Source organism: Monodon monoceros, unplaced genomic scaffold, assembly GCF_005190385.1.
Source record: "Monodon monoceros isolate NGI ecotype Baffin Bay Population unplaced genomic scaffold, NGI_Narwhal_1 Super_Scaffold_21, whole genome shotgun sequence".
NCBI lineage: Eukaryota > Metazoa > Chordata > Mammalia > Artiodactyla > Monodontidae > Monodon > Monodon monoceros.
In genome coordinates this window covers 78930152-78952087 of record NW_021703778.1, presented here as the reverse complement: position 1 = coordinate 78952087, position 21936 = coordinate 78930152, and the positions used below count along the sequence as shown (strand labels likewise).

At 37.8% G+C, this 21936-nt stretch overlaps 1 protein-coding gene and 1 pseudogene across 5 annotated transcripts in view; both read right to left on the bottom strand.

Moving 5' to 3' along the window:
• NRG4 (neuregulin 4) overlaps positions 1-21936 on the bottom strand; it is a 134412-nt gene that overhangs the window by 97249 nt on the left and 15227 nt on the right. The gene's annotated exons all lie outside the window — the stretch shown is intronic.
• Positions 1170-5301, bottom strand: LOC114903850 (annotated as a pseudogene).

Below are 21936 nucleotides of genomic sequence, written 5' to 3'. Positions count from 1 at the left end.
TGATTTCTCTCGAGTCATGGTATATTTAAAATGTTACTGGGACATGTAGAAGGAAATGTCCGAAAATGCAGATCTTGCATGTACGATAAGAATGAGGTTAGAGATAAGAGATTTGGGACTCAAATTCCACAGGTGGCTGCTGAAGTCATTAGCTCAGAGTGTGCACATGTGTGAGACAGAGGCCATGGACTGATCCCTGGAAAATATTTAATGGTTGGAGAAGGAGCCCACTAAGAAATTATCAGAAAAATAAGAGAAGAACCAATATGACCAATGGCAAGCTCTTCTTCCATAATTCAAAATGCTTATCCTCTCTATTTCTAGATTTAGCACTCTAGACAACATCTAACTCCCAGTGATGAAAAATGAGGCTTCAGCTCTCTTACACTACCCTCTACCTCTTTAATATGAACGTTTGATAAGTTACACTATTATCTATTTCTTCTCTTTGTTATATCTGTAATTTTAAATAATATACTCATACTTCTGTCCTCATCAATGAACTTGAGTCAATTCACAGACTAACTTCTTAACATGTAAAATAAGTAACTGTACTGCTAACTTTGCTTCCACCTTTTCTCTCCCCACTTCCTCTTTCTGCCTTAGCAGCTATGCCTTGACTCTTACATCATGAAGGTTTTTAACATTTACATTCTCGTCTGTGACCTTAATGAAGTGTTTTCATAACTTTGCCTTTGACGTAAAACTTGAAAACCAATAAACTACAGTTCTGTCAATATAACTGTAAATAGTATTCACGGCAGATCCATGCAGTGTGAAAGAATAACATTTCCTTCTATTGTTTCAGTGTCACCATACCTGGGCCATTCATAAGATAATATTCCCAAAAGCAAGATAAAATAAATTCTCTTTTCTTAAACTCTAGGTTGATTAAAATCATGCTATATTTGAATTTGCATCTTATTTGTATCTTGTTTTTTTTGCACAGCTTTAGAGTTTACAGTTTCCTTCTTTTTGGGGGGCGGGCAAGACGACTGAAAAATAATGTGTTTTATCATAACATCCCAAACATTCAGCTGCTTTTTTTTTTGTAGTGTAGAGATTTATTTATACCGATAGCACATGATCCAGCATAAAACCAAATCTCTTGAAATGTTTACTCCGTGACTTCCTAATTATTCAGGGACAGGGCTCATCAGCTAATCTCTTCACACACCAGGAGTCCAAGGTAGGAATTTCTTAAACCACAGGTATGACGTGGCTGCACAGAGTCTGTACCAGGTGAATGATGTACTGCAGGTGCTCATTCCTCAGAGTGACTCTAGTTTGCCCTCCAATAGGTCTTTTAAGAACTGTGCTCTGGAAGTCAGCATCAGTGAAAATGGGGTCTGCACCTGGGAGCCTGGACGTGGTCTCCAGGTCGTGGTAATGCCAGTGGTTCCTGTCTGGATTATTCTCAGAGACAAAGGGCTTCCTGGTTTCTGTCAGCCTCACCATCACGACTAGGTCCACTTCTCCCTCAATCTGTCCTTTACACCATGTTTCAGGATTCACTTTCTTCTTGGGCACAAAACCGCCTGTTTAGCAGGATGGTAATTCCCAGGTCAGCACAGTAAAAAGGTAGCACCACCAAACAAAGAGAGCCAGTAGGCCAGCCTCCTGGGCAGGGTTCACCATGGTCCAAAACATCATGACAGCAACTTGGAGTGGTCAAAGTGCCTCCTGACCTTCACTGGCCTGTACTCCAGATTTTTCAGTTCCATTGGGTCTGCTGGCAGTGAGATGGGCTTGGCCACCACTCTAGACTAGCTCTGTGATCAACTTTAGCTTCCACTTCTGACGTTGGACCTGCCATGTCCTTGGGCCAAAGATAGCAATAGGAATGAGAAGCAGAAGCCACTAGAGAAAGGAGTCGTCTTCTGTTTCTGTGGCAGTTGCTTCGGCTTAAGAGCTGCCACACCTACTGGGTCTCTAGGCCAACACTTGGGAGGAACATGCCAACTGTGATGATTAGTTATGCTTTCCTTTAGGATCCTAGACACCTGGGTTTCAGTCTTGGGTTGGCCCGGCACTAGCCCAAGGAGGCATAGGAAGTTACTGCATGTCTACAATCAAGTGTATAATACAGGAGTGCGGGAGGAGCCAGCCCTGGGGCTTTCATGAGGAGAGAGTGCTAACCAGAGCGGGTACGCAACCAGGGCCTGATTCAGAGGCTCAGGGGGCAGTTCCAGAGCGTATTGCAATGCCCATACTCACCGACCCTCCTGGGCAGAGTGGAGGGCAGGGACAGGGCAGCTTTTCCTAGGTACATAGGGCATACCTGGATGAGTCCTCACCTGGGCACAGGACAACCCCAAGAATGTTCCTCCTGATGACACCGGCCTGGTGCCCACCCTGCACAGCAACAGCCCTCAGATATTCAGCTTCCTAATCATACTATTTATTACATGTAGTCTTCTTTCATTTTCTTAGACATCCTTTCCAAAGCCCTTTCTACCTCCTACTCAAATCTAGAGCTATTACCGAATTCAGCATATCAGTAATAATCACTATCTTTTTAACTTGTATTTTTTTATTGAAGTATAGTTGATTTACAGTGTTTCAGGTATACAGCCAAGTGACTCAGTTACACATATATGTATCTGTTCTCTTTCAGATTTTTTTCCATTATAGGTTATTAAAAGATACTGAATATAGTTCCCTGTGCTATATAGTAGGTCCCTGTTATTTATCTATTTTATATATAGTAGTCTGTATTTGTTAATCCCCAATTACAAATTTATCCCTCCCCCTTTTCCCCTTTGGTAACAATGTCTTCTGTATCTGTGAGTCTATTTCTGTTTTGTAAATAAGTTCATCTGTATCATTTTTTTAGATTCCTCATATAAGTGATATTATATGATATTCTCTAAAACCATAACAAAAATAAACTCAAAGTGGATCAAAGACCTAAATGTAACACTGGACACTATAAAACTCCTACAGGAAAACATAGGCAGGACATTCTATGACATAAATCGCAGCAATATTTTTTTGGATCTGCCTCCTAGAGTAATGAAAACAAAAATAAACACAAGAACAAAAAATAAACAAAGCTTTTTAAACTAAAAAGCTTTTGCACATCAAAGGAAAGCATAATAAACAAGAGAAAAAGACAACCCTCAGAATGGGAGAAAATATTTGCAAATGAAGCAACTGACAAAGGACTAATCTCCAAAATATACAAATAGCTCATGCGCTCAATATCAAAAAAATAAACAACCCAATCCAAAAATGGGCAGAAGACCTAAACAGACATTTCTCCAAAGGAGACATACAGATGGCCAACAAACACATGAAAATATGTTCAACATCACTAATTATCAGAGAAATGCAAATCAAAACTACAGTGAGGTATCACCTCACAGTGGTCAGAATGGCCACCATCAAAAAATCTACAAACAATAAATGCTGGAGAGGGTGTGGAGAAAAGGGAACCCTCATGCACTGTTGGTGGGAATGTAAACTGATATAGCCACTATGGAGAACAGTATGGAGGTTTCTTAAAAAACTAAAAATAGAACTACCATATGACCCAGCAATCCCACTATTGGGCATATACCCAGAAAAAAGCATAATTCAAAAAGACACATGCACCCCAATGTTCACTGCAGCACTATTCACAATAGCCAGGACACGGAAGCAACCTAAATTCCATCAATAGAGGAATGGATAAAGAAGATGTGGTACATATATACAATGGAATATTACTCAGCTATAAAAGGAAACGAAATTGGGTCATTTGTAGAGACATGGATGGACTGAGAGACTGTCATACAGAGTGAAGTATGTCAGAAAGAGAAAAACAAATATTGTATATTAACACATATATATGGAATCTGAAAAAACTGGTATAGATGATCTTATTTACGAAGCAGAAATAAAGACACAGACGTAGAGAACAAACATATGGATACCAAGGGGGAAAGCAGGGGTGGGGCGGGGCAGGTGATGGTGGTGTGATGAATTGGGAGATTGGGATTGACATATATACACTATTGATACTATGTATAAAATAGATAACTAATGAGAACCTACTGTATAACACGGGGAACTCTACTCAGTGCTCTGTGGTGACCTAAATGAGAAGGAAATCCAAAAAAGAGGGGATATATGTACACGTATAGCTGATTCACTTTGCTGTACAGTATAAACTAACAATATTGTAAAGCAACTATACTCCAATTAAAAAAAAAAAGGAAGAAGGAAATCTTGCCATTAGCAACAACACGGATGAACCTGGAGGGCATTATGCTAAGTAAAATATGCCAGACAGAGAAAGACCAATACTGCATGGTATCACTTATATGTAGAGTCTAAAAATAAGTTTTTTTAAATTAAAAACTCAGACTCATAGAAACAGAGAATAGAATGACGGTTGCCAGGAGCTGGGGGTAGGGGAAATGAGGAAAGGTGGTAAATGGGTATAAACTTTCAGTTGTAAGATAACAAGGTCTGAGGATCTAATGTATAACAAAGCAACTATAGTTGATAATACAGTATTGTATAACTTAAATTTGCTAAGAGAGTAGAACTTAAGGGTCCTCATTTTAATAAAATGTAAATATGATATGAGGTAATGGATGTGTTAACTCGATTTTGAAAATCCTTTCACAATGCACACATATATCAAATCATCACATTGTATACTTTAAGTATATTACAATTTTATTTGTCAATAATGCCTTGATAAAGCTGGAAATGAAAACTCTGCTCTACAAAAGGCACTGTCAAGAAAATGAGAACACAAGCCACAGAATGGGAAAAAGCATTTGCAAAAGACATACCTGATAGAGGATTGTTATCCAAAATATACATAGAACTCTTAAAATTCATATAAGAAAATGATCAAACCAATTGAAAAGTGGGCAAAAGGCTTTAACAGACATCTCTCCAGAGAAAATATACAGATGGCAAATAAGCATAAGAAAAGATTCTCAACATCATATGTAATCAGGGAACTGCAAATTAAAACAACGAGATACAACTACACACCTATTAGAAGGGCAAAAATCCAAAACAGTGACAATACTAAATGCTAGTGAGGAAGTAGAATGTCAGTAACTCTTTTTTTTTTTTTTTGCCACACTGCACGGCATGCAGAAGAACTTCCCGGACTAGGGATTGAACCTGTGCCCCATGCAGTGGAAGCATGGAGTCGTAACCACTGGACCACCAGGGAAGTCCCAGGAACTCTCATTCATTGCTGGGAAGGTAAAAGGGTGCATCCACTTGCATGACAATTTGGCAGTTTCTTACAAAACTAAACATAACTCTTACCATAAGATCCAGTAATCGCATCCCTTGGTATTTACCCAAAGGAGTTGAAAACTTATGTCCACACAAAAACCTGTACATTAATGTTTATAGTAGCTTTATTTATAACTGTCAAAACTCTGAAGCAAGCAAGATGTCTTTCAGTAGAAAAACAGGTAATTAAACTGTGGTACATCCAGACAATGGAATATTATTCAGTGCTAAAAAGAAATGCAATAACAAGCCATGAAAAGACATAGAGTATCCCTAAGTGCATATTACTAAGTGAAAGAAGCCAACCTGAAAAGGCTACACGATGTATGATTCCAACTACATGACATTCTGGAAAAGGCAAAACTATGGAGACAGTATGAAGATCAGTACTTGCCAGCAGTTACAGGGGAGGGAGGGATGAATAGGCAGAGCACAGAGGATTTTAAGGGCAATGAAACTATTCTACAGGATATTATAATGGTAGATACATGTCATTATACATTTGTCAAAACTGAGAGAATGTACACCACCAAGAGTGGACCCTAATATAAACCATGGATTCTGGGTAATAATGATGTGTCAATGTGATGTTTATAGCTGGGGAGGCTGTGCATGTATAGAAGCAGGAAACATACAGGAACTCCATGTATTTTCTGCTCAATTCTGCTGTTAACCTAAAATTGCTCTAAAAATTTCACGCAGCAACAAAAACCCAATGCAACCAAAAAACAAAAACAAAACACCTCAAGGATGAAACATCTAAAGAGAGAGAATAGCATCCAAATACCCAGACTGTACATTAAGAAGCGCTGGGCTTGTAACTTAAAACAATGTACAATGCAAAAGCAGCATTCTGAATTCAATAGCATTACCGGGACTTCCCTGGTGGCGCAGTGGTTAAGAATCCACTTGCCAACGCAGGGGACACAGGTTCGAGACCTGGTCCAGGAAGATCCCACATGCCGCGGAGCAACTAAGCCTGTGTGCCACAACTACTGAGCCCGCATGCCTAGAGCCCGTGCTCCGCAACAAGAGATGCCACTGCAATGAGAAGCCCCCGCACTGCAACGAAGAGTAGCCCCTGCTCGCCGCAACTAGAGAAAGCCCGCGTGCAGCAACAAAGACCCAATGCAGCCACAAATAAATAAATAAATAAATAAATAAATACTATTACCAATTAGATATAATTAGTTGAAAACATTGCTAAAATTTGGCCTTAAGGCCAAATTAAAGCTTCCTCATAATTCAGTACTTGAACTGGATGAATTTTTGACTACTGAAAGATTTTACTCTTACTATTCGAACTGAAAATATTATTAATTTTTTTTTTTTTTGTGGTATGCGGGCCTCTCACTGTTGTGGCCTCTCCCATTGTGGAGCACAGGCTCCGGACGTGCAGGCTCAGCGGCCATGGCTCACGGGCCTAGCCGCTCCGCGGCATGTGGGATCCTCCCGGACCGGGGCATGAACCTGTGTCCCCTGCATTGGCAAGCGTACTCTCAACCACTGCACTACCAGAGAAGCCCTGAAAATATTATTTTAATATTCAATGGCATAGATATAGTACAAGCAGAGATGTCAGAAAAAACGCAAAAAACTGAACCAAATTCATCCTTCCTCTTAAGAACAGATCAAATAAAGCATCCTTGTTGATTATAGCTTAAAGGTGCTATGCTCCAAGGTTCAACTCTGTACACTCTCTCCTTTGGAGATCTAGTCCATTCCCATGGCTTCAATTACTCCTCTATGGAAAAAACTCTCATTTTTATTTACAGCCCTAATCATTCTTATAAGCTCCACTTTTGAACTCTTACACATAAATATCCCACTTCTATTTAAATTCAAAATACAGAATTCAAACCAACAAATACTTACTGAGTCCCTACTCTGTAGCAGACAACAAAAGAATTGCAAAAGAGTTAAATCATTTCCTACTCTTAAGAAGCATATAGTCTAGCTGATGAGAAACATGAAAAGTTCAACAGCAAATGTATAGCCATACAAAGCAGTTTCTACATGTTACACATACATGAATTATAAAAATAGTTAGTTGTTATAGTATTTTGCTATAACATTATTGAGAGGTTCCCAATCCTCCATCAGTTCACACTAATAAAAAGAAAATCTCCAAAAATCTTTGCAACTTTGGAGAAAGCAGATTTTGTAGAACATAAAAAGTATGAGGCATAAAAGAAAAAAAATGGATAAATTAGACTTGAGCAAATAAAACCTTTTGCTCTTTGTTGTTGTTGCTCGTTTTTGGCCACACTGCGTGGCATGCGGGATCTTAGTTCTTTGACCAGGGATCGAACCCATGCCCCCTGCATTGGGAGCATGGAGTTTTAACCAGGGAAGTCCCAAAACTTTTGCTCTTTGAAAGACACCATTAAGACAATGAAAAGGCAAGCCACAAAGTGGGAGAAGATATTTCCTATAAATGTATCTGACAAAGGATTTGCATTTTATATTTATATATTTTATGTTTTTATATATGTTTATATATATATATAAATGAACTCTTCCAACTCAATAATGAGACAGCTCAATTAAAAGATGGGCAAAAAAATGTGAAGTCATTTTACCAAAGACATATAAAAATAATAAGCACATGCTCAACATCATTAATCACCAAAGGCAACATAAAAGCACAATAAAAATCTACATCCCTATTAGAATGCCTAAAATTAAAAAGGCTGTCTGTCCATATCAGACGTCAGCAAGGATGTGGAACAACTGTAACTCTCATCATCACTAGTGGGAGTGTAAAGTGGTATAAAGACTTTGGGAAACAGTGTGACAATTTCTTAGAAATTTGAGCAGACATCTATTGTGGTGGAAAGCCTTTAAGGTGCATCCCAATGAACACCACTTCCTGATACTCACACTCTTGTATAACCTTCTCCCCTTCAGGGTGGGCTGGACTTACTGACTTACTTCTACAGAACAGATACGGCAGAAGTAATGACGTGCTGCTTTCAAGACTAGATTATAAAGATGGTGGCTTTTGTCTTAGATGTCTCTTTTTCCCTCTTTTAGATTTCTTTACTCTGGGGGAATCCAGCTGCCATGTCATGAGGCAGACCTGATAAAGAGGCTCACATGACAAGGAACTGAAGCCTGACAATAGCCACATGTGTGAGCTTGGAAGTGGATTTTCCCCCAGTCATCCTTGAGATGAGCACAAGTCCTGACTGACACCTTGACCGACCCTGAGCCAGAACTATCTGGCTAAGTCATTCCTGGATTCCTGACCTAAAGAAATTGTGAGATGATAAATTTTTGTTGTTTTTAGCCTCTGAGTATTTGTTTGCAGCAATAGATAACTAATAAAGCAACCATATGACCCAGAAATTCCACTCTCTCATATTTACCCAAGAGGAGTAAAAAGCACATCTGCAGAGTGATGTGTACATGAGCATTCACAGTAGCATTATTCGTAACAGCCCCAAACTGGAAAAACCCAAATGTCCGTCAACAGGTGAAGGGATAAATCAGCAAGCATCAGAATTATCTGGAAGGTCTGTTGAAGAATAGACTGCTAGGCCCTACCCTCAGAGTTTCTAATTCAGTAGATCTGGTGTGGGGTCTGAAATTTTGCATTTATAACAAGTTCCCAGATGATGGTATGGTGCTAGTTTGGCGCTTTGAGAACCATCATATTAGTCTACAATTTGAATGTCTATGGTATTCTGTGCTGTATAATATCTTTTAGGACTGAAACTAGAACATATCCACAGGATACTACCAGGTTGATGAAGGGAATAAAACTCTAAGGAATGCACTGGAAGAAAAATGGAGAATGAATCACCTAGAGAAAAGATAAAAAGGAGAAACTCAATAACTTTCTATATTTACTACCCTGGATTTCTCTTTAGTCTCTATATGAAGATGCTTTATTTCCTTACTGGACTATAGGTTTCCTGAAACAGGAATAGTGTCTTATTTATCTTTATCCCTCTAGGCTAAATCTGGCCTACTGCCTTATTAACAGTAGATGTTTAACAAATATTTTGTTATGAATTTATTGCTGATAGTTGACTGCTAGACTGACTTGTAATTTCTTATGTTTTACTAAAAAATGACAAGCTTTTTAATAATTATCAAGGGGATTTCTTAAAAGAGCATATCAATCTTCCCATATTTCATTTTAATTTATGTAAATAAGACAGAAAAATTATCAACACCTCAAACTTCATCTTCTTACACATAAGCTGAATAGAAGTGTGTGTTTCATAAACCCTAAAAAATAATTCTGTATGGAATGAACTGGAACTGCACAGAAGAATGTACTGGCCAGTGACACACCTTTAAATCTCATTCTTACAGGTTCTACAGGTTCTTCTGGTTCACCTCCCAAACACAAGAAAAGAATGTTTGCTGCCACTAGTCTTATCTCAAAAAGATAAAAACCCAACAACCAGAAAACTTTCTGAAATTTTTCAATGCCTATGATGGTTATGCCTTTGCAATATCCAAAATAGATTACAGTCCTGATAACAAGAAATTAAAAAGAGAAACTTCTGCTTTAAAGAGAGTGGTCTATTAATTTCCAAAATATACAAAAAGCTCAATCAACTCAATATCAAAAAAACAACCCAATCAAAAAATGTGCAGAAGACCTAAACAGACATTTCTACAAAGAAGACATACAGATGGCCAAAAGGCACATGAAAAGATGCTCAACATCGCCAATTATTAGAGAAATGCAAATCAAAACTACAATGAGACATCACCTAACACCAGTCAGAATGGCCATCATTAAAAAGTCTACAAATAATAAATGCTGGAGAGGGTGTGGAGAACAGGGGACCCTCCTACACTGCTGGTAAGAATGTAAATTGGTGCAGCCACTATGGAAAACAGAATGGAGGTTCCTCAAAAACTAAAAACAGAGTTACCATATGTTCCAGCAATCCCACTGCTGGCCATATAACCAGAGAAAACCATAATCTGAAAAGATACATGCACCCCAGTATTCATAGCAGCACTATTTATGAAATAAATAAATGTCCTATTTATGGAATAAGTAAATGTCCTAAATGTCCGATGACAGATGAATGGATAAAGAAGATGTGGTACATAAACACAATGGAATACCATTCAGCCATAAAAAAGAATGAAACAATGTCATTTGCAGTAACATGGATGGACCTAGAGATGATCACACTAAGTGAGGTAAGTCAGAGAAAGACAAATATCATGTGATATCACTTATATGTAGAATCTAAAAAATGATACAAATGAACTTATTTACAAAACAGAAACAGACTCACAGACATAGAAAACAAACTTATGGTTACCAAGGGGAAAGGTTGGGGGGGGTAAATTAAGAGTTTGGGATTAGCAGACACAAACTACTATATATAAAATACATAAATGATATACACTATCTTGTAATAAAACATAATGGAAAAGAATTCAAAAATAAAGACAGTGGCCTAAAGTTGGCATTTCTCTTTTCTTCCTGGAAATAAGCATACTCCCTTATTACTACAACAGCAAATTTTGAAATCAGGTAGTGTAAGTCCTCTAGCTTTGTTCTTCTTTTTCTAAACTGTTTTGGCTATTCTAAGTCCTTTGCCTTTCTATATAAATTCTAGAATTAGCTTGACAATTACTATTTTTAAAATGCTGTTGGGATACTGATAGGGAATGTGTCGAATCTACAGATCAAGAACTGTGCACTGAAAATAAAGCCTTATATTATTTTGACAAAAGAACCAAGGTAATTCAGTGAGGAAAAGATAGTCTTTTCAACAAATGGTACTGGGATATTTGAATATCCACGTGCAGAAAACAGACTTATACCTTTACCTTAAAGCATACAGAAAAATTAACTCAAAATATATCACAGACCTAAATGTAAGAGCTAAAACTATAAAACTTCTAGAAGAAAATCTTTGTGACTTTGGGTTAGACAAAGATTTCTTAGATATGACAGCAAGAGCACAATTCATAAAAGAAAAAATTGACAAAGTAGACTTTATCAAAATTTAAAACTTTTTCAATTAAAAAAAATTAAGAAAATGAAAAGGCAAGCCACAGAATGGGAGAACATATTTACAAATCATATATCTGATTAGAGACTTGTATCCAGATGATATAAATAACTCTTACAAATGAAATAAAAGGAAGACAACCCAATCAAAAAATGGGCAACCACTTTTTCAACTTAGGGAAATTGAAATTAAAACCTCAATGAGAGGACTTCCCTGGTGGCACAATGGTTAAGAATCTGCCTGCGAATGCAGGGAACACTGGTTCAATCCCTGGTCTGGGAAGATCCCACATGCCGCAGAGCAACTAAGCCCATGTGCCACAACTACTGAGCCTGGGCTCTAGAGCCCACAAGCCACAACTACTGAGCCCGCATGCCTAGAGCCCGAGCTCTGCAACAAGAGAAGCCACTGAATTGAGAAGCCTGTGCACCACAACGAAGAGTAGCCCCTGCTCGCCGCAACTAGAGAAAGCCCGCACGCAGCAACAAAGACCCAATGCAGCCAAAAATAAATAAATAAAAAATAAAATAAATTAAAAAAAAAAAACCTCAGTGAGATAATACTACATACCTACTAGAATGGTTTGGCTATAATAAAAAATACTGACAATACAGTTTTGGCAAGGATGTAGAGAAACTGGAAGCCTCATACAAAACTGGTGGAAATGTAAAATGGTACAGCCACTTTGGAAAAGTGTGGCTGTTTCTTAAAAATTTAAACATGTGCTTATCATACAACCCAGCAATCCTCCTCCTAAGAGTCTACCTAAAAGAAATGAAAACATACGTCCACTAGAAGATTTGTAAACAAATGTTCATAGCAGATTTATTTTCTAAAATGTAAACACTTTTTGGATAAACCAAACATGAAAAAAGTTCCACTAAAAAAACTGCATTAAAGTATGAATGGAAAGTACTGAAGAATGAATGCAAGAAAGGAAAATGATTCTAGCTAACGATATAGATGTGAGAAGGAATTAAGGGCAAAGAAAGCTGTGAATATGGTGGTAAATCTAAATAAACACTATATAAAAAGTGGAAATGTCCTTTGGGTTTAATTAATATGCATGTAGCATTAAATACCTGAAAACAAAAGCATCAAAGTTAGGAAGGAGTAAGTTAAATGTATCCTAGTGTCCTTTTATTTTCTGGGATGACAGCAAAAGTATTGAATAACATTAGACTTTGCTAAGTTAAGAATGTATGTTGTACTTAATAAGGTAACTACCAGCAGAATAGAAACTGTTTAAGTTCAAACCAGCAGAGGGGAAAACTGAAAAAAAAAAAAAATCCCAAAGAAGGGAAAGGAGAGAAAATAAATATGAAACAGATGAGACAGAGTAAACAGGAAGAAGACTTCTCCCCTCTCCTCTTAGGAACTCAGCCAATGAAAAAGTCACGGACTCTGTTTACTATAGCCTTTCCAACTTGTTTCTCTCCTCTATAAAAGTGTTCTCCTTCCTTTGCTGTGTGAGGACTTGCACGTAGCTCACCATGGTTGCAGACCCCAAACTGAAATTCTCTGCTGATCCCAAATAAACCCACTTTTCTTGTTGCTGGAAAAGTAACTGGCAGATTATTTCATTTAGGTAAAAAGTTAGAACAACGATATACGTTTGAACTACATAATAAACAAACTTGATCAAATGAAGATATACAAAACAATGCTCCTAACAACTGCTAAATATACTTTTTTTAAGCATACACAGGACATTTATAAAAAACATATCATTATTGAAAAGCAAGTCTCAGAAACGTTTAAATGATTAAAATCATACAGAGTAAGTTCTCTGACCACAGTGAGAATAAACTAGAAATTTTAAATGGGTCAGTGAAGAAATTTAAAACATATTTTAACTCAATTTTGCAAATATTGTACATTAAAACATGTGGATGAAACTGAAGCCACATTTAGAGGAAAATTTACAACCTTAAATGCATATGTTAAGGGGAAAAATTGCTTACAAATGATAAGCTAAACATCCAACTAAAAATAAGAAGAAAAACAAGATCAAAGAAAGTTTAAAGAAGGAAATAAAAAGCAAAAACAATAAAATGGAAAGCAAACATACAATTGAGAGAATTAACAAGGCCAAAAGTTGATTCTTTGCAAAGACTAGAAAAATTGACTAACATTTATTGAGATTTATCAAGAAAAAAATTTTAACTTACAGGTCAATATCCCTGATGAAATAGATGTAAAAATCCTCGACAAAACACTAGCAAAACAATTCAACAGCACGTTAAAAGTCACCATACACCATGATCAAGTGGAATTTATTCCTGGGATGCAAGCGGTTCAACATATGCAAATCAATCAATGTGATTCACTATATTAACAATAGGGATAGAGTAGGATAATTAAAGAGTCAGTTTAGAAATCCCACTAGGGGATTAAAGACAGAAAGGGAATGTTAAGGGAGGTTTGGAGACTGTTGTAAGCTAATGACCACTCAAGAAAAGAATCCAGTAACCTAGCAACAATCTACACTACCTTGAAGGAAGACCAGGTGCGTCCAAGTGCCAACACACTCAAGCCACTAACCCTGACAGTTAAAATACAAGACAATAGATACAGGGTCTCAATCTTGTGAAGTCAGAGAGTTAATAGTCCTTGAAGAGTAGCATTTTTACATGTAGCCAAGACAGAAATATAGTTGACAGGGGAAATAAATTAGGTGAAAGGGGACATTATACTGAAACCTAACATTAATTACCATATTTTAGTATATGTCACCACCCTTTTGCTAATATATGTATGATTTAAATAGCACCATGACAGTCCCGGTTAAACCATGGAGGGCCGAAGGAGGAACTAATGATGTAAGTCTTGATGTCTGCCAAAGAATGAGGAAGTAGGTGGTCTTCTCCCCTCCCCACTTTTTCTTTGATTACAAAAATGTATCCCTCTTTGTTCTTGGGGCTTTGCCCCCTTGCAGGGCTCCTTGTATCTCTCACCAGTGTCCTATGCTAGTAAACTCACTCTTTGCCTCAGGCTGAATTGTTTCTGTAATGAGACAAAAGAACCTGAGCTTCAGTAAGTATTGACACCAAGTGAGCAGTTCTAATCAAAAGACAGTGGGTTCAAGTCCCCTCCTAAGCCAGGGATTGTGTGTTCAAGCCCCACTCTGAGGTGCGGGTGGGTTCGAGTCCCACCCAAGAAGGAGTGCAGTTTCAAAAGGACGGATTAAAATCCTACCATCATTTCAACAGTTACAGAAAAAGCGTTTGACAAAATTCAAGATCCTTTCATGATTAAAAACTCTCAACAAATTAGGTATGGATGGAATGTACCTCAACATAATAAAGGCCTTATATGACAAGGTCACAGCTAACACCATATCCAACAGTGAAAAGCTGAAAGCTTTTTCTCTAAGATCAGGAACAAGACAACATAGTAGTGAAAGCCCTAGTCTGAGCAATTAGGAAAGAAAAAGATATAAAAGGCATCCAAATCAGGAAGGAAGAAACAAAATTCTCTGTTTGCAGATATATGGTATCACATATAGAACACCCTGAAGACGCCACCAAAAAAACTATAGAACTAATCAATGAATTCAGTAAAGCTGCAAGATACAAAATCAATATACAAAAAGCAGTTGCATTTCTATACACTAACAACGAACTATCTAAAGAGGAATTAAGAAAACGATCCCATTTACAAAAAATAAATACTTAGGAACAAATTTAACCAAGGAGGTGAATGTACAGTGAAAGTCATAAAACACTGATGAAAGAAATTGAAGATGACACAAATAATTGGAAAGATGTTCCATCTCCATGGATTGGAAGAATATCTCCATATTACCCAAAAAAGATATACGATTCAAAACAATCGTATCAAAATCGTATCAACAACCTATCAAAATTCCATGGCATTTTCCACAAAAAATAGAAAAAAAAAATCCTAAAGTTCCTATGGAACCACAAAAAAAACCCTGAATAGCCAAAGCAATCTTGAGAAAGAACAAAGCTGGAAGCATCACACTGTATGATTTCAAAATATACTATAAAGCTATGGTAATCAAGGCAGCGTAGTACTGGCATAGGACAGACATAGAGACCAATGGAATAGGATACAAAGCCCAGAAATAAATTCTCACATTTACAGTAAGTTGATCTTTGACAGGGGTGCACAACAGAGATGAGATGGTCTTTTCAATAAATGGTGTTGGGAAGGCTGAATGTCTGTGTGCAGAAGAGTGGGGCTGGAACGTTGTTTCACACCACATACAAATGTCAACTCAGGATGGATTACAGACCTAAACATAGGACCTAAAACTGTAGAACTACTAGAGGAAAGCATAGGAAGAAAGTTTCTTAACATTGGTCTGGGACGTTCTGAATATGACCCCCAGGAGCACAGGCAACAAAAGCAAAAATAAACAGATGAGACTGCATCAAACTAAAATCTTCTGCATGGCAAAGACACTCAGCAGAGTAAAGAGGCAGCCTATGGCACAGGAGAGGATGTCTGCAAATCATACATTTGGTAAGGAGTTCAGAATATATGAGAGACTCAAACAACTCCATAGCAAGAAGATAGATGACCTGATCTTATTTTGTTTTTTTTTTGTTTTTTCCCAAACACCTTATAGTTCTTTATTTAAAGATTGAATTATTTATCTTTAGTAAATTGAAATGTCTTAAACCTGTTAACACGGCCAATGAATTAAGGTTCTGAGTGATAACTTATTTTGTAAATAAAGGACCTGATTTTAAAAATGGGCAAAGGACCTGAATAGACATTTCTCAAAGGAAGACATACAAATGGCCAATGAATATAGGGGATGATGCTCAACATCAATGAAAAGTAGGGAGGTGCAGACTGAAACCACAGTAAGATATCAACTCACACATGTTGGAATTACTATTATCAAAAAGACAAAAAATAACAAGTGTTGGTGAGGATGTGGAGAGAAGGAGCCTTTGTGTACTGTTGATAAGAATGTAGACTGCTACAGCCATTATGGAAAACAGTATGGTGGTTCCTCAGAAGACTGGAATTGGAACTGCTATGTGATCCAGTGGTCCCCCATCTAGATATGCATCCAAAGGAAATGATATCAAATCTTGAGAAGATATCTGCACTCCCACGTTTACTGCAGCGTTATTCATGATACCCAAGATATGGAGTCAATCTAGGTGTCCATCAACAAATGAATGGTTGGAGCTGGTGTGGTGTATAACAATGGAATGTTATTAAGCTTTAGGGAAGAAGGAGATCCTGTCATTTGTGATAACGTGGATGAACTTGGAGGACATAGCACTGGATAGACTGAGCCAGACACACAAAGACAAGTACTGCATCATCTTACTTGTATGTGGAATCTGGAAAAGTCAAACTCATGGAGGCAGGAAGTGAAACAATGGTTGCTAGGAACTGGGGGGTGCAGGAAATAGGGTGATGTTATTTAAAAAAAAACCAATGGCTAATTTCTCATCACAAAATAAGTCAGAAGAGAAGAATAAGGACCTCTTTCAAGTGCTGAAGAAAAAACAAATATTCTTCTATCCCAGAATTGTGTACCTAAGAAAAATATTCTTCAAGGAATGACACAAAATAGAGACACTTTAAAATGAAAGCTGAGAGTATTTGTGGCTAATAGACCTACTCTACAAAAAAACAACAAAGAAATTTCTTCAGGCTAAAGGTAAATGATCCCAGACTGAAGCCTGATTCCACAAGAAGAAATGAAGAACTCTATGGTAAAGAAACTAAGAACACGGTGGTAAATTCAATATCTATTTATGATAAAAACTCTCAACAAAGTGGATGTAGATGAAACGTTTCTCAGCATAATAAAGGCTATATATGACAAGCCCTATCAAAACCCCAATGGCATTTTTCACAGAAATAGAACCAATCACCCTAAAATCTGTATGGAACTACAGAAGACTCTGAATAGCCAAAGCAACGCTGAGAAAGAACAAAGCTGGAGGCATCACATTCCCCAATTTCAAATTCTATTACAATGCTATAGTAACCAAAACTGTATTGTATTGGCATAAAAACAGACACATACAACAATGGAACAGAATAGACAGCCAAGAAATAAACCCATGCCTATATGGTAAGTTAATCTATGACAAAGAAGGCAAGAATATACAATGGGAAAGGACAGTCTCTTCACTAAATGGTATTGGGAAAACTGGATAGTCTCATGCAAAAGAATGAAACTACTAACTTATAGCATACACAAAAATTAACTCAAAATTGATTAAAGACTTGAATGTAAGACCTGAAACCATAAAACTAGAAGAAAACTTAGGCAGTTAGTACCTTGATATGGTCTTGGCAATGATTTTTTGGATCTGATTCCAAAAACAAAGTCAACAAGAGCCAAAACAAGTAGGACTGTATCAAACTAAAAAACTTCTGTACAGCAAAGAAACCATCAACAAAATGAAAAGGTAACATGAACTGAATTCAACTTTGATTTGGACAAAGTTGACTGGGTGTTTTAAAGGGAGAATGAGGGAATAGGGAGGGGAGGTGAATGGGGGCTTAATAGAGTTGAGGAATTGAAAAATTACACAAAGCAAGAAGGTGGGGTGGTTTTTCCATGTGCGTCCCATCTGGGTTTGTTAACTGTCAGTTATCTAAGGTAGGCTCCTACACTCCCATAGAGGGTGGGAGATAGGAACCCTATCTTTGGGTAAATTCTTTTGGCAACCTTGAGTTTCCTGAGGCAGGCACTTTGGGGGTGGGAGGGAGTGTAATTCTAGGGATGTGGCCTTCAGCTGTTAGAAGGTATGTTACTGTTCTGTTCAAGGATGAGGCTTAGTCGAGAAGAGGGTTTAGAGGACCCTGGCTAGAGACTGGTCAAGAAGAAAATCTTTGTTAGCCCCCAAATGTGAATCAGATTCAGATAATACAACTGATTACTCAAGAATGAACCTAATATATATGGAATCTAAAAAAAAAAAAATGGTCATGAAGAACCTAGGGGCAAGACGGGAATAAAGACGCAGACTTACTAGAGAATCGACTTGAGGACATGGGGAAGGGGAAGGGTAAGCTGGGACGAAGTGAGAGAGTGGCATGGACATATATACATTACCAAATGTAAAACAGATAGCTAGTGGGAAACAGCCGCATAGCACAGGGAGATTAGCTCGGTGCTTTGTGACCACCTAGAGGGGTGGGATAGGGAGGGTGGGAGGGAGGGAGATGTAAGAGATATGGGGATGTATGTATATGTATAGTTGATTCACTTTGTTATAAAGCAGAAACTAACACACCATTGTCAAGCAATTATACTCCAATAGAGACGTTAAAAAAAAAAAAAAAGAATGAACCTAAATTAGATCTATGATATTTTGCCTTCACAGAATTGCTCGATGCCCTCTCAGTATTTTATGAACGAGAACTGTGGATAAAAAATCAAAGTCAAAAAAATGTTCACATGTGAATGACATTAATATCCATGTGAGTTAATAATAATGGCTACCATTTCCTGTGCACTCACAGTATGCCAGACAAAATAATAAAAGCTTCATGTACCTTATACAGGACTTAACAATAGTTTTACAATGTAGGGATTATCTTCTTTTTACAAAGGAAACTGACGCTAAGAGAAGTGAAGTGGCTTTTCCCAAGGTACAGCTTGTAAGTGGCAGAATTTTAAAAAATTTGCCATGGTAAATAAACTATACATACTTAGTCTTATGAATTTACTTATAAATGGAATATGTAAATATATTCTCAAAATCCAAGATATAGGATATATAAAATTCTTTAAATCCCAGGTACAGAATGTATCTGAGATCCTCTTTCTCTGAAGAGGATTGCTATTATATAAAAAAAAGCCATTTAACGTTAGTCCACGTAGGGACTTCCCTGGTGGTCCAGTGGTTAAGACTCCACGCTCCCAATGCAGGGGGCATGAATTCGATTCCTGGCTGGGGAACTAAGATCCTGAACACCTCACGGCACAGCCAAACAAAAAAAAAGTCTACTTAAAAGAGATGAAAATTTCGTATAAAAAGAGGGGTAAGAAACTTCCCTGGTGGGCGTAATGGTTAAGAATCCGCCTGCCAACGCAAGGGATACAGGTTCGATCCCTGGTCCAGGAGGATCCCACATGCCACGGAGCAACTGAGCTGGTGTGGAGCAACTATGCTGGTGTGGAGCAACTGACCTCATGTGCCACAACTGCTGAGCCTGTGCTCTGGAGCCCGTGAGCCACAACTACTGAGCCTGCATGCCACAGATGCTGAAGCCCGCGTGCCTGGAGCTGGGGCCACGCGACAGGAGAGGCCACCGCAATGAGAGGCCCACGCACAGAGGCAGGGAATGGCCCCTGCTCACCGCAGCTGGGGAGAGCCTGCACACAGCAACGAAGACCCAATGCAACCAAAAATAAATAAATAAAAATTAAATTAAATTAAAAAAAATAGTGGTAAGAATTTTGATGTTTATTTCATCTTTTATTTAACAAATTTGGGTTATAATTGTAATTATGTGCTAATTCTTTTTTCATAATTAATTTTTTTTTTTTTTTTCCTGTACGCGGGCCTCTCACTGTCGTGGCCTCTCCCATTGTGGAACACAGGCTCCGGGCGCGCAGGCTCAGCGGCCATGGCTCATGGGCCCAGCCACTCCACGGCATGTGGGATCTTCCCGGACTGGGGCATGAACCCGTGTCTCCTGCATCGGCAGGCGGACTCTCAGCCACTGAGCCACCAGGGAAGCCCCATAATTAATTTTTATTGGAGTATAGTTGATTTCCAATGTTGTGCTAGTTTCTGCTGTACAGCAAAGTGAATCATTTATACATATACATATATCCACCCTTTTTTAGATTTTATTCACATATAGGTCATTACAAACTATTGAGTAGAGTTCCCTGTGCTATACAGTAGGTTCTTATTAGCTATCTATTTTATATATAGTTGTGTTTATATGTCAATCCCAATTCCCCAGTTTATCCCTCCCACCCCCCCTTTCCCCTTGGGAGCCATAAGTTTGTTTTCTACATCTGTGACTCTATTTCTGTTTTATAAATAGGTTCATTTGTACCATGTTTTTAGATTCCACATATAAGTGATACCAGTGTGTGCTAATTCTTAGAAGGAACAAATCAAGTGGGGATTTGGGCATAATTTTTCTGACAAAATTGTGTTATATATAAACAGATTTCATCTAATGTCTAGTTTCCATATGGACAGTTGTAAAGAAGGCTGTAAAAATTTTGACATTGTTGACAATTTTCCCAAGGCCCTCCTTTAATCCTGATATCCAAATATTTTAAGAGATGAGAGTCATCATCATCATTGCAGTTTCTCTATTTTTCAATTGTTGTGGCCTAACTCTGCCAAATCTTCATTTGTCATTGGTTTCATTTGTGATTTGAGTTCACCAACATCATTTTCATCATCTCTCCTACATCTTTTCAAGATTCACAATTTTGCCCTAAAATCACTTGTATTGTATTTGTGTTTTATAGGAGTGTTCAACAATCATAAAAAGACTGGCCAACAATGCCTCTAAGCTAGACGAGGATGCATGCATGAGGGACAACCAATTTTATAAGTGGTTTGTTCATTAGTGAAATGTTATTATAACTTTGGCTTCCCTTTGGAATCTCATAACTGTGGGAACTTAGATAACAGTCAGATAACTAGGGTACCTGTACTAAAAGACCACCTGTGAAGTTTGAACAGATAATGGCATAAGATGAGGCCAGAGTGGGAGGCATCCACCTAGCAAGGCTGCTTCTCATAGTGAAAGAAGATGGGCACATGTACATCATATAGGATTTAAGCCAGCAAACTTAACCATAAAAAGTAGACAGAGAATCACCCAGCAGACTTTATACAGTAGTCATAAAAGCCACCACTCCAAAAATAATACATGCTTAAAAATAAGAGTAATTTAAATCAAGAAAATCCCCAAGCTTTACACCCTGTTTCAAACTCTTTCTATAGAGTGTTCAAATCTTAGTAGAAATAGATCAAAAATAGCTTTCATCGGTTGGCTAAAAATATCTTTATCATATATTTAAGAATTTCCCACTTAGATGTTAGCTTGCTAGTCTTACAATATTAGTAGTTTTTTGGCAGGACTGACTCAGGGTACATCAGGAAAGGAAAGCAAAATATTATGTATGAAACCAGCAAGCAAGAAAATCGCAGTGGAGACCAATATATCTCAATATGCCAAAATCACTTCATGTATATTTAGATATGGTAATAATAGGATCTTCAGTGTCAGGCCTTTCCAGCTTATTCTAAAAATAATTTAAAAGCTTTTGTTTTTAGGGCTTCCCTGGTGGCGCAGTGGTTGAGAGTCTGCCTGACAATGCAGGGGACACGGGTTCGTGCCCCGGTCCGGGAAGATCCCACATGCCACGGAGCGGCTGGGCCCGTGAGCCATGGCTGCTGGGCCTGCGCGTCTGGAGCCTGTGCTCCGCAACGGGAGAGGCCACAACAGTGAGAGGCCCGCATACCGCAAAAAAAAAAAAATAAATAATAAAATAAATAAATAAATAAAAGCTTTTGTTTTTAGAATTTAATGTATTTTAAAAGAAACTTTCAGATTAAAATACTTTTTTAGGAAGTGAAAAAAATGATTTGGATCACATTTTGTCAATATGTGAACACAAATTAAAAAGCTACCTTTTCTTGAAGCCAAATATAATTTTTCTATAAAGTACACCCAAATAAATATGTCTGTTCTCCTT